This window comes from Bufo gargarizans, chromosome 3 (genome assembly GCF_014858855.1).
Source record: "Bufo gargarizans isolate SCDJY-AF-19 chromosome 3, ASM1485885v1, whole genome shotgun sequence".
Lineage (NCBI taxonomy): Eukaryota > Metazoa > Chordata > Amphibia > Anura > Bufonidae > Bufo > Bufo gargarizans.
In genome coordinates this window covers 583349622-583362896 of record NC_058082.1, presented here as the reverse complement: position 1 = coordinate 583362896, position 13275 = coordinate 583349622, and positions in this window count along the sequence as shown.

The window sequence follows — 13275 nt, the reverse complement described above, 5'->3', positions numbered from 1 at the left end:
GACGGTTTGATTGGTACTATTTTGGCGTACATGCGACTTTTTTGATCACTTTTATTACCTTTTTTGGGAAGTAAGGTGGGCAAAATTTCAATTTTCTCATAGTTTTTATTTTTTTATTTTTATGGCGTTCACCGTGCGGGGAAAGTAACATGACCGTTTTATAGATCAGGTCGTTACGGACGCGGCGATACCTAATATGTGTAGTGTATTTTATTTTTTTAATTTTTATTCAGTGATAAATGTTTTTTTTTTTTTATCTTAACTTTTTTCACTTTTTTTTTAATTTTTTTGACCCAGACCCACTTGGTTCTTGAAGATCCAGTGGGTCTGATGTCTGTATAATACAGTACAGAACCTATATAGGGTTCTGCACTGTATTTTACTTACACTGAACAGATCTATGCTTTCAGCACAGATCTGTTCAGCACCATGGACAGCAGGACGCCTGAGCAGGCGTCCTGTTGCCATGGGAACCTTCCCCGTCTGCCACAACTTCGCAGACGGGGAAGGGTAAGGACGGGGCTCTCGGGGGGATGCCTGGGGGCTCTCTCCCTCTCCCATCGGGGGGCTGCAAAGGCACAGCAGCCCCCCGATGGGAGAGGGAGGGAGCTCCATGCACTGTTAACCTTTTCCATACAGCGGTCCATACGGACCGCTGTATGGAAAGGGTTAAACGGCTGACATCGCATCAACGATGTCAGCCGTTTATACCAGGGTGCCAGCAATGTGCTGGCACCCTGGTATATCCACTAGAAACCAACGATTATTCAAGGGGAGGCGGGCGGGGGATCGCGATCCCGCCTGCCGCACCGCCCGCCTCCCGCAACGCCCCCACTGCCTGCGACACCCAGGGGTGGGATTCAAATTTTTAACAACAGGTTCCCTACTCAGCGGTGGATACGCAGCGCGTCACGAGTCATGACACATATTTACATACACCATATATATGCAACACAGTCACGACATATTTACTTACACCATATATACACTACACACAAATACACTATATATACACTACACACATACCACTCAACTTTTAAAAAGCCTTAGGCCCCCTCTTTGTTATTATTATAATGGCCCCCTCTTTGTTATTACTGTAACGGCCCCCTCTTTGTTATTACTGTAACGGCCCCCTCTTTATTATTATTATAATGGCCCACTCTTTATTTTTAATGTAATGGCCCCCACTTTATTATTAATATAATGGCCCCCACTTTATTATTAATATAATGGCCCCCTCTTTTTTATTAATATAATGGCCCCCTCTTTATTATTAATATAATGGCCCCCACTTTAATAACAAAGAGGGGGCCATTACATTAATAATAAAGAGGGGCCATTACATTAATAATAAAGAGGGGGCCATTACATTAATAATAAAGAGGGGGTCATTATATTAATAATAAAGAGGGGGCCATTACATAGTGGAGTACCGCTTAAAAAAGCTGCTCTTACTCTGTGGGCAAAATAGATGTGTTTCCCTGTGTGTGGCCACCTTAAATATTGTCATCAACCCCATCCATAACTCTTGTTTGGCTAAAAGAATCTAAACATTGGGTCAGGATGAGGGGAAGGTGGAGTAGGCACCTGCTTAGGAGAAATAATTAATACTTACCTCTCTCTCCTTCACAGCTTGTGGCATCCTGGTACAGGCGGTCACCAATGCCTCGCTCACTGTGCCTTCCCGCGCCGCGTCATCGCGTCATCTCGCGAGATCCGCCGCAGGAGGTCACAGTGAGGTACGTGACTAAGTCCTGCGTCGCACCTCAACTGAAGCCGCTCCCCCGGCCCCTCCTCACTTCGCCTGCCCAGCTGCCCTGCACAGTGCGCGTCACACAGGGGCCGACAGGGCCTCTCCTCTCGGCTTCCGCTCCGCCCCCACCCCTATAGCTACGCCACTGGTGCAGTCGCAGCTGCAGGACCGGGTCGGGATCCCTGCTTCTCACCGGTCCTGCGAACCGCCTGTAATTTTAACAAACGGTTCGGCAGAACCGGAGAGAACCGGCTGGATCCCATGCCTGGCGACACCCCCCCTGCACCACCCGCCGCCATCAAATCGTGCAGGGGTGCAGGGGGAAGGTGAAATCTTGATCTTAGGCACTCTGAAGTTTCTGATCCCCGCGGTCAGGGACCGCGGGGATCAGAAACTGCAAAAAGCGCAGCAAACCGCAGGTCTGAATTGACCTGCGGTTTGCTGCGATCGCCGACACGGGGGGTTAAATGACCCCCCCCTGCGTTGTTACGGGATGCCGGCTGAATGATTTCAGCCGAAATCCCGTTCCGATTAACCCCCGCGGCGCCGGAATTCAGATTTTAAGTCAGGACGTACCGGTACGTCCTCGGTCCTTAAGGACTCGGGAAATAGGGCGTACCGGTACGTCCTCGGTCCTTAAGGGGTTAAAGAGACAAAAAAGTGCACAAAATCTAACTTACATTGTGGAACCCAGATCTGCAGCTTCACCATCATGATGGTTTCATGGTCAGCCTGTGGACCATATTGGTCTGGAAGAACCACATACAATGATTATCTCCATAATTCATTCTCAAGTATTTCACCTGTCCAGTATGTGTGTGCTTGGCCAAGCCAGACTTTGATGGAGTCTGAAGCATTGGAGGTGTTAACATCTTACAAACTTGAAATGGTCATCTAAAAACATTGATGTTTGCATGGACAAGACTTCAAACCCTATGACATACCTACAGATGTGTCCCTAATAACTCTTTTGCTTGGCTCAAAATATGTATCCTGAGCTGAATTGCCTGAAATGACCTGCTTTGAAATAAAAGAATACTCTCTCGACCACATATAGCATATATGTTATATGTGGCCACTCAATGGTTGTTATGTGAATTGTGGTCAGTCATGGCTTTTCTAGCATGTTGAATTTGTATCATGAGGAATTGTACATAACCTAGTGGCATGTAAGCTCCTATGAAGGTTACTATCTAAGTGATGTGCTAGGTTTTGTATTTTTCCATTATTATTACTGTAGCCCTGACTGTCAAAATTTTGTCAAAAGAGAATACCTAGGGCTCTTTCACACGAGCGGATGCCGTGCTAGTAATCCGCTGCGTGAAAGACTGCCAAGGCCCGTTCTGGACAGCAGAGACATAGAGCATTAGCATGATTGATAATGCTCTGTGCCTCTCTGTGATCTTTTTACTACAAAATCACAGTGACAAAATTTTTATCTATCTAAATCAAAATTATTCATTATTTTGCTAAATTAAATAGAAACATAATTCACCAATGATTTAGAGGAAGAAAATAGGAAAAAAATATTTTTCGTCAGATTTCAGATCAGACCCCCAATCTTTATCAGATTCCTAATCTGCATAAGACTTCAGATCAGACCTCAAATCAGACCCCCTTTCCTCATTAGACCTCTGATCAGACTCCCATCACACCTCAGATCAGACCCCAATATCAGACCCCTATTCATTATTAGACCTCAGATCAGACCCCCATCATATCTCAGATCAGACCCCCAATCTTTATCAGACCCACAATCCTCATCAGACCTCAGATCAGGCCCCAAATCAGACCCACAATCTTCATCAGACCCACAATCCTCATCAGACCTCAGATCAGATGCCAAATCAGACCTCCAATCTTTATCATATCCCCATAAGACTTCAGAGCAGACCTCCAAATCATACCCCCTTCCCAATTAGACCTCTGATTAGAACCCTATCAGACCTGAGATCAGACTCCAATATCAAACCCCTATTCATTATAAGACCTCAGATCAGACCTCCATCATATCTCAGGACCCCAATAAGACTTCATATCAGACCCCCAACAGACATAAAATAAATAAGTGTTAAGCTAATTCATTTGCTGGATTTGTGGGAGGGGAGGCTGATTGACGGCCCTATTTATACTCACCTGCACATGCATGCTGACATCGGTTCCGCGAGGTTTTGTTCCGGGTCGGCGGCTGGGCACGTTCAGGTGGCAGCTCGTGGCGTTTTTTCTTCTACGGTCTACAGTCTTGTTTTTGACGGATAATGCTGTTACTCCAGACATTCTTATGAAGGGCAGGTCAGGTAACATAGAGATAATGTTGTTCGTTAGAAGGTTTGTTTGGCTGGCACTACAGCATGGATTTCATTTTATTTGTACACACATTAGTGGGGAACAGAATGTAGCAGCAGACGCTCTGTCCTTAACAAGTTTAAGGAAACTTACCCACCTGGGGGCACGGGGCACGTATCCTACTTGATGGCATTTATTGCTTTTTGCCACTCTCACCTCAAGTTAGCACCATCAAATTATAACTTGCTGGCATACAGCATCACTGGTATGTCCTACACCCCGATCAGCCGCCTCTGTTCTCAGCACAAACTGTGAAGGCCTTATTGAAGGGCATTCAGAAGGTGACAGCTACAAGCTATCCTACTCGACAGCCGTTATCAAGACGGATGTTTAGAGTCTTGTCTGACTTGCTGCGAGTAAAGCCCTTTGGCCATAGCACTTTCATGTTGTTTAAAACGGCCATGTATTTGAGTTTTTATGGGTTCCTCAGACCTAGCAAGTTCACACATTCCGCTTCATCTAAAGCGTTTTTACGTAAAGGACAACTTGTGTGGTGTAACACGTGTTATGTCTTAACTTTAAGTTCTTCGAAAACAGCTCAGCCTGGGGAACTGGTAGAGGTGAAGTATTTTCCCACTGGGAACAGTTGGTGTCCGGTCGGGGTGCTTCGTGAATGGTTGGAGTACGTCAGGGCGGCTTCAGCGGACTTGCCGCTGTTAGCCTTTAATGCTGCACCCCTTAGTACTCAAACCTTCATGAAATATATCCGACTACTGTTGGTAAATATGAGGGTCAATCCTATGTCGCTTTTCAGACCTTGGTGTTGTAACGATATGTTCATATAAATATTTTTTGAATCTATGGTCTGTTTATTTTTGGCCCCTTTAGGCGGCCCTACTTCGGCAGTTGTGGCATAATTCTACTGCTAAACGTAGCTAGGGTGAGTTAGGTTAGGCATAGAGTTGAGCGAACACCTGGATGTTCGGGTTCGAGAAGTTCGGCCGAACTTCCCGAAAATGTTCGGGTTCGGGATCCGAACCCGATCCGAACTTCGTCCCGAACCCGAACCCCATTGAAGTCAATGGGGACCCGAACTTTTCGGCACTAAAACGGCTGTAAAACAGCCCAGGAAAGGGCTAGAGGGCTGCAAAAGGCAGCAACATGTAGATAAATCCCCTGCAAACAAATGTGGATAGGGAAATGAATTCAAATAAAAATTAAATAAAATAAAATTAACCAAAATCAATTGGAGAGAGGTCCCATAGCAGAGAATCTGGCTTCCCGTCACCCACCACTGGAACAGTCCATTCTCAGATAGTTAGGCCCCGGCACCCAGGCAGAGGAGAGAGGTCCCCTAACAGACAATCTGGCTTCATGTCAGCAGAGAATTAGTCAGCATGTCATAGCAGAGAATCAGGCTTCATGTCAGCCACCAATGCAACAGTCCATTGTCAGATATTTAGGCCCAGCACCCAGGCAGAGGAGAGAGGTCCCGTAACAGAGGATCTGGCTTCATGTCAGCAGAGAATCAGTCTTCATATCATAGCAGAGAATCAGGCTTCACGTCACCCACCACTGCAACAGTCCATTTTCATAAATTTAGGCCCAGCACCCAGGCAGAGGAGAGAGGTCCCGTAACAGACAATCTAGCTTCATGTCAGCAGAGAATCAGTCTTCATGTCATAGCAGAGAATCAGGCTTCACGTCACCCACCACTGTAAGAGTCCATTTTCATAAATTTAGGCCCAGCACCCAGGCAGAGGAGAGAGGTCCCGTAACAGACAATCTAGCTTCATGTCAGCAGAGAATCAGTCTTCATGTCATAGCAGAGAATCAGGCTTCATGTAACCCACCACTGTAAGAGTCTATTTTCATAAATTTAGGCCCAGCACCCAGTCAGAGGAGAGAGGTCCCGTAACAGACAATCTGGCTTCATGTCAGCAGAGAATCAGTCTTCATGTCATAGCAGAGAATCAGGCTTCACGTCACCCACCACTGCAACAGTCCATTTTCATAAATTTAGGCCCAGCACCCAGGCAGAGGAGAGAGGTCCCGTAACAGAGGATCTGGCTTCATGTCAGCAGAGAATCAGTCTTCATATCGTAGCAGAGAATCAGGCTTCACGTCACTCACCACTGCAACAGTCCATTGTCATAAATCTAGGCCCAGCACCCAGGCAGAGGAGAGAGGTCCCGTAACAGACAATCTGGCTTCATGTCAGCAGAGAATCAGTCTTCATGTCATAGCAGAGAATCAGGCTTCACGTCACCCACCACTGTAAGAGTACATTTTCATAAATTTAGGCCCAGCACCCAGGCAGAGGAGAGAGGTCCCATAACAGACAATCTGGCTTCATGTCAGCAGAGAATCAGTCTTCATGTCATAGCAGAGAATCAGGCTTCACGTCACCCACCACTGTAAGAGTCCATTTTCATAAATTTAGGCCCAGCACCCAGGCAGAGGAGAGAGGTCCCGTAACAGACAATCTGGCTTCATGTCAGCAGAGAATCAGTCTTCATGTCATAGCAGAGAATCAGGCTTCACGTCACCCACCACTGCAACAGTCCATTTTCATAAATTTAGGCCCAGCACCCAGGCAGAGGAGAGAGGTCCCGTAACAGAGGATCTGGCTTCATGTCAGCAGAGAATCAGTCTTCATATCATAGCAGAGAATCAGGCTTCACGTCACCCACCACTGCAACAGTCCATTTTCATAAATTTAGGCCCAGCACCCAGGCAGAGGAGAGAGGTCCCGTAACAGACAATCTGGCTTCATGCCAGCAGAGAATCAGTCTTCATGTCATAGCAGAGAATCAGGCTTTACGTCACCCACCACTGTAAGAGTCCATTTTCATAAATTTAGGCCCAGCACCCAGGCAGAGGAGAGAGGTCCCGTAACAGACAATCTGGCTTCATGTCAGCAGAGAATCAGTCTGCATGTCATAGCAGAGAATCAGGCTTCACGTCAGCCACCAATGCAAGAGTCCATTGTCAGATATTTAGGCCCAGCACCCAGGCAGAGGAGAGAGGTCCCGTAACAGACAATCTGGCTTCATGTCAGCAGAGAATCAGTCTTCATATCATAGCAGAGAATCAGGCTTCACGTCAGCCACCAATGCAACAGTCCATTGTCAGATATTTAGGCCCAGCACCCAGGCAGAGGAGAGAGGTCCCGTAACAGACAATCTGGCTTCATGTCAGCAGAGAATTAGTCTGCATGTCATAGCAGAGAATGAGGCTTCACATCAGCCACCACTGCAACAGTCCATTGGCATATATTTAGGCCCAGCACACAGGCAGAGGAGAGAGGTCCCGTAACAGAGGATCTGGCTTCATGTCAGCAGAGAATCAGTCTGCATGTCATAGCAGAAAATCAGGCTACACGTCACCCAGCACTGTAAGAGTCCATTTTCATAAATTTAGGCCCAGCACCCAGGCAGAGGAGAGAGGTCCCGTAACAGACAATCTGGCTTCATGTCAGCAGAGAATCAGTCTGCATGTCATAGCAGAAAATCAGGCTTCACGTCAGCCACCACTGCAACAGTCCATTGTCAGATATTTAGGCCCAGCACCCAGGCAGAGGAGAGAGGTCCCGTAACAGAGGATCTGGCTTCATGTCAGCAGAGAATTAGTCTGCATGTCATAGCAGAGAATCAGGCTTCACGTCACCCAACATTGGAACAGTCCATTGGCATATATTTAGGCCCCGGCACCCAGACAGAGGAGAGGTTCATTCAACTTTGGGTAGCCTCGCAATATAATGGTAAAATGAAAATAAAAATAGGATTGAATGAGGAAGTGCCCTGGAGTACAATAATATATGGTTAAGGGGAGGTAGTTAATGTCTAATCTGGACAAGGGACGGACAGGTCCTGTGGGATCCATGCCTGGTTCATTTTTATGAACATCAGCTTGTCCACATTGGCTGTAGACAGGCGGCTGTCTGTAATGACGCCCCCTGCCGTGCTGAATACACGTTCAGACAAAACGCTGGCTGCCGGGCAGGCCAGCACCTCCAAGGCATAAAAGGCTAGCTCTGGCCACGTGGACAATTTAGAGACCCAGAAGTTGAATGGGGCCGAACCATCAGTCAGTACGTGGAGGGGTGTGCACACGTACTGTTCCACCATGTTAGTGAAATGTTGCCTCCTGCTAACACGTTGCGTATCAGGTGGTGGTGCAGTTAGCTGTGGCGTGTTGACAAAAGTTTTCCACATCTCTGCCATGCTAACCCTGCCCTCAGAGGAGCTGGCCGTGACACAGCTGCCTTGGCGACCTCTTGCTCCTCCTCTGCCTTGGCCTTGGGCTTCCACTTGTTCCCCTGTGACATTTGGGAATGCTCTAAGTAGCGCGTCTACCAACGTGCGCTTGTACTCGCGCATCTTCCTATCACGCTCCAGTGCAGGAAGTAAGGTAGGCACATTGTCTTTGTAGCGTGGATCCAGCAGGGTGGCAACCCAGTAGTCCGCACACGTTAAAATATGGGCAACTCTGCTGTCGTTGCGCAGGCACTGCAGCATGTAGTCGCTCATGTGTGCAAGGCTGCCCAGGGGTAAGGACAAGCTGTCCTCTGTGGGAGGCGTATCGTCATTGTCCTGCTTTTCCCCCCAGCCACGCACCAGTGATGGACCGAGCTGCGTTGGGTGCCACCCCGCTGTGACCATGCTTCATCCTCATCCTCCTCCACCTCCTCCTCATCCTCGTCCTCCTCGTCCTCCAGTAGTGGGCCCTGTCTGGTCACATTTGTACCTGGCCTCTGCTGTTGCAAAAACCTCCCTCTGAGTCACTTCGAAGAGACTGGCCTGAAAGTGCTAAAATAGACCCCTCTTCCTCCTCCTCCTCCTCCTCCTGGGCTACCTTCTCTTCCATCATCGCCCTAAGTGTTTTCTCAAGGAGACATAGAAGTGGTATTGTAACGCTGATAACGGCGTCATCGCCACTGGCCATGTTGGTGGAGTACTCGAAACAACGCAACAGGGCACACAGGTCTCGCATGGAGGCCCAGTCATTGGTGGTGAGGTGGTGGTGCTGTTCTGGTGAGGTGAGGTGGTGCTGTTCTGTAGTGCGACTGACCTGTGCGTGCTGCAGCTGAAACTCCACTATGGCCTGCTGCTGCTCGCACAGTCTGTCCAGCATGTGCAAGGTGGAGTTCCACCTGGTGGGCACGTCGCATATGATGCGGTGAGCGTGAAGGCCGAAGTTACGCTGTAGCGCAGACAGGCGAGCAGCAGCAGGATGTGAACGCCGGAAGCGCGAACAGACGGCCCGCACTTTATGCAGCAGCTCTGACATGTCGGGGTAGTTGTAAATGAACTTCTGCACCACCAAATTCAGCACATGCGCCAAGCAAGGGATGTGCGTCAAATTGGCTAGTCCCAGAGCTGCAACGAGATTTCGCCCATTATCACACACCACCAGGCCGGGCTTGAGGCTCACCGGCAGCAACCACTCGTCGGTCTGTTGTTCTATACCCCGCCACAACTCCTGTGCGGTGTGGGGCCTGTCCCCCAAACATATGAGTTTCAGAATGGCCTGCTGACGTTTACCCCGGGCTGTGCTGAAGTTGTTGGTGAAGGTGTGTGGCTGACTAGATGAGCAGGTGGAAGAAGAGGAGGAGGAAGCCGAGAAGGTGGAGGTGGCAACAGGAGGCAAAGAATGTTGCCCTGCGATCCTTGGCGGCGGAAGGACGTGCGCTAAACAGCTCTCCGCCTGGGGCCCAGCTGCCACTACATTTACCCAGTGTGCAGTTAGGGAGATATAGCGTCCCTGGCCGTGCTTACTGGTCCACGTATCTGTGGTTAGGTGGACCTTGCTACAGATGGCGTTGCGCAGTGCACACTTGATTTTATCGGATACTTGGTAGTGCAGGGAAGGCACGGCTCTCTTGGAGAAGTAGTGGCGGCTGGGAACAACATACTGTGGGACAGCAAGCGACATGAGCTGTTTGAAGCTGTCTGTGTCCACCAGCCTAAATGACAGCATTTCATAGGCCAGTAGTTTAGAAATGCTGGCATTCAGGGCCAGGGATCGAGGGTGGCTAGGTGGGAATTTACGCTTTCTCTCAAATGTTTGTGAGATGGAGAGCTGAACGCTGCCGTGTGACATGGTTGAGACGCTTGGTGACGGAGGTGGTGGTGGTGTTGGTGGTACATCCCCTGTTTGCTGGGCGGCAGGTGCCAATGTTTCTCCAGAGGCGGAGGAAGAGGCCGAGGCGGCAGCAGCAGAAGAGGCCGAGGCGGCAGCAGCAGCAGAAGAGGTAGCAGGGGGAGCCTGAGTGACTTCCTTGGTTTTAAGGTGTTTACTCCACTGCAGTTCATGCTTTGCATGCAGGTGCCTGGTCATGCAGGTTGTGCTCAGGTTCAGAACGTTAATGCCTCGCTTCAGGCTCTGATGGCACAGCGTGCAAACCACTCGGGTCTTGTCGTCAGCACATTGTTTGAAGAAGTGCCATGCCAGGGAACTCCTTGAAGCTGCCTTTGGGGTGCTCGGTCCCAGATGGCGGCGGTCAGTAGCAGGCGGAGTCTCTTGGCGGCGGGTGTTCTGCTTTTGCCCACTGCTCCCTCTTTTGCTACGCTGTTGGCTCGGTCTCACCACTGCCTCTTCCTCCGAACTGTGAAAGTCAGTGGCACGACCTTCATTCCATGTGGGGTCTAGGACCTCATCGTCCCCTGCATCGTCTTCCACCCAGTCTTGATCCCTGACCTCCTGTTCAGTCTGCACACTGCAGAAAGACGCAGCAGTTGGCACCTGTGTTTGGTCATCATCAGAGACAAGCTGAGGTGGTATTTTCATGTCCTCATCATCAGGAAACATAAGTGGTTGTGCGTCAGTGCAGTCTATGTCTTCCACCGCTGGGGAAGGGCTAGGTGGATGCCCTTGGGAAACCCTGCCAGCGGAGTCTTCAAACAGCATAAGAGACTGCTGCATAACTTGAGGCTGAGACAGTTTCCCTGGTATGCATGGGGGTGATGTGACAGACTGATGGGGTTGGTTTTCAGGCGCCATCTGTGCACTTTCTGCAGAAGACTGGGTGGGAGATAATGTGAACGTGCTGGATCCACTGTCGGCCACCCAATTGACTAATGCCTGTACCTGCTCAGGCCTTTCCATCCTTAGAACGGCATTGGGCCCCACCATATATCGCTGTAAATTCTGGCGGCTACTGGGACCTGAGGTAGTTGGTACACTAGGACGTGTGGATGTGGCAGAACGGCCACGTCCTCTCCCAGCACCAGAGGGTCCACTAACACCACCACGACCATGTTCACGTCCGCGTCCCTTACTAGATGTTTTCCTCATTGTTATGGTTCACCACAACAACAAAAATATTATTTGGCCCAATGTATTGTATTCAAATTCAGCGGGATATAAATTTGAGGCCTAGTATTTAGGCGCTGGGTGACCGGTATGGATTTAGTGACAGAATTAGACTTGGAAATGCACAGTAGCGTGTGTGTGAAGTTATTCTGAATGACCCTATGTGCACCTTGAATATTATATACCCTTTTAGGGATAGATTTCAAATAGCTCTGATATAGCAGAAACCACTAAATTATGAAATTGCTAAATTGGGAATTGTATTTCAACCCAGAACAAAAAATGTGCTTTGGGGGACACTAAATAACTTGCCCATCCACAACAGGACAGCGGTAACGACAGATGTAGCGGGATATAAATTTGAGGCCTAGTATTTAGGCGCTGGGTGACCGGTATGGATTTACTAACAGAATTAGACTTGGAAATGCACAGTAGCGTGTGTGTGAAGTTATTCTGAATGACCCTATGTGCACCTTGAATATTATATACCCTTTTAGGGATAGATTTCAAATAGCTCTGATATAGCAGAAACCACTAAATTATGAAATTGCTAAATTGGGAATTGTATTTCAACACTGAACAAAAAATGTGCTTTGACGGACACTAAATAACTTGCCCAGCCACAACAGTACAGCGGTAACGACAGATTTAGCGGGATATAAATTTGAGGCCTAGTATTTAGGCGCTGGGTGACCGGTATGGATTTAGTGACAGAATTAGACTTGGAAATGCACAGTAGCGTGTGTGTGAAGTTATTCTGAATGACCCTATGTGCACCTTGAATATTATATACCCTTTTAGGGATAGATTTCAAATAGCTCTGATATAGCAGAAACCACTAAATTATGAAATTGCTAAATTGGGAATTGTATTTCAACCCAGAACAAAAAATGTGCTTTGGCGGACACTAAATAACTTGCCCAGCCACAACAGGACAGTGGTAACGACAGATTTAGCGGGATATAAATTTGAGGCCTAGTATTTAGGCGCTGGGTGACCGGTATGGATTTACTAACAGAATTAGACTTGGAAATGCACAGTAGCGTGTGTGTGAAGTTATTCTGAATGACCCTATGTGCACCTTGAATATTATATACCCTTTTAGGGATAGATTTCAAATAGCTCTGATATAGCAGAAACCACTAAATTATGAAATTGCTAAATTGGGAATTGTATTTCAACCCAGAACAAAAAATGTGCTTTGGCGGACACTAAATAACTTGCCCATCTACAACAGGACAGCGGTAACGACAGATGTAGCGGGATATAAATTTGAGGCCTAGTATTTAGGCGCTGGGTGACCGGTATGGATTTACTAACAGAATTAGACTTGGAAATGCACAGTAGCGTGTGTGTGAAGTTATTCTGAATGACCCTATGTGCACCTTGAATATTATATACCCTTTTAGGGATAGATTTCAAATAGCTCTGATATAGCAGAAACCACTAAATTATGAAATTGCTAAATTGGGAATTGTATTTCAACCCTGAACAAAAAATGTGCTTTGACGGACACTAAATAACTTGCCCAGCCACAACAGTACAGCGGTAATGACAGAATAACCGGGATATAAATTTGAGGCCTAGTATTTAGGCGCTGGGTGACCGGTATGGATTTAGTGACAGAATTAGACTTGGAAATGCACAGTAGCGTGTGTGTGAAGTTATTCTGAATGACCCTATGCGCACCTTGAATATTATATACCCTTTTAGGGATAGATTTCAAATAGCTCTGATATAGCAGAAACCACTAAATTATGAAATTGCTAAATTGGGAATTGTATTTCAACCCAGAACAAAAAATGTGCTTTGACGGACACTAAATAACTTGCCCATCCACAACAGGACAGCGGTAACGACAGATTTAGCGGGATATAAATTTGAGGCCTAGTATTTAGGCGCTGGGTGACCGGTATGGA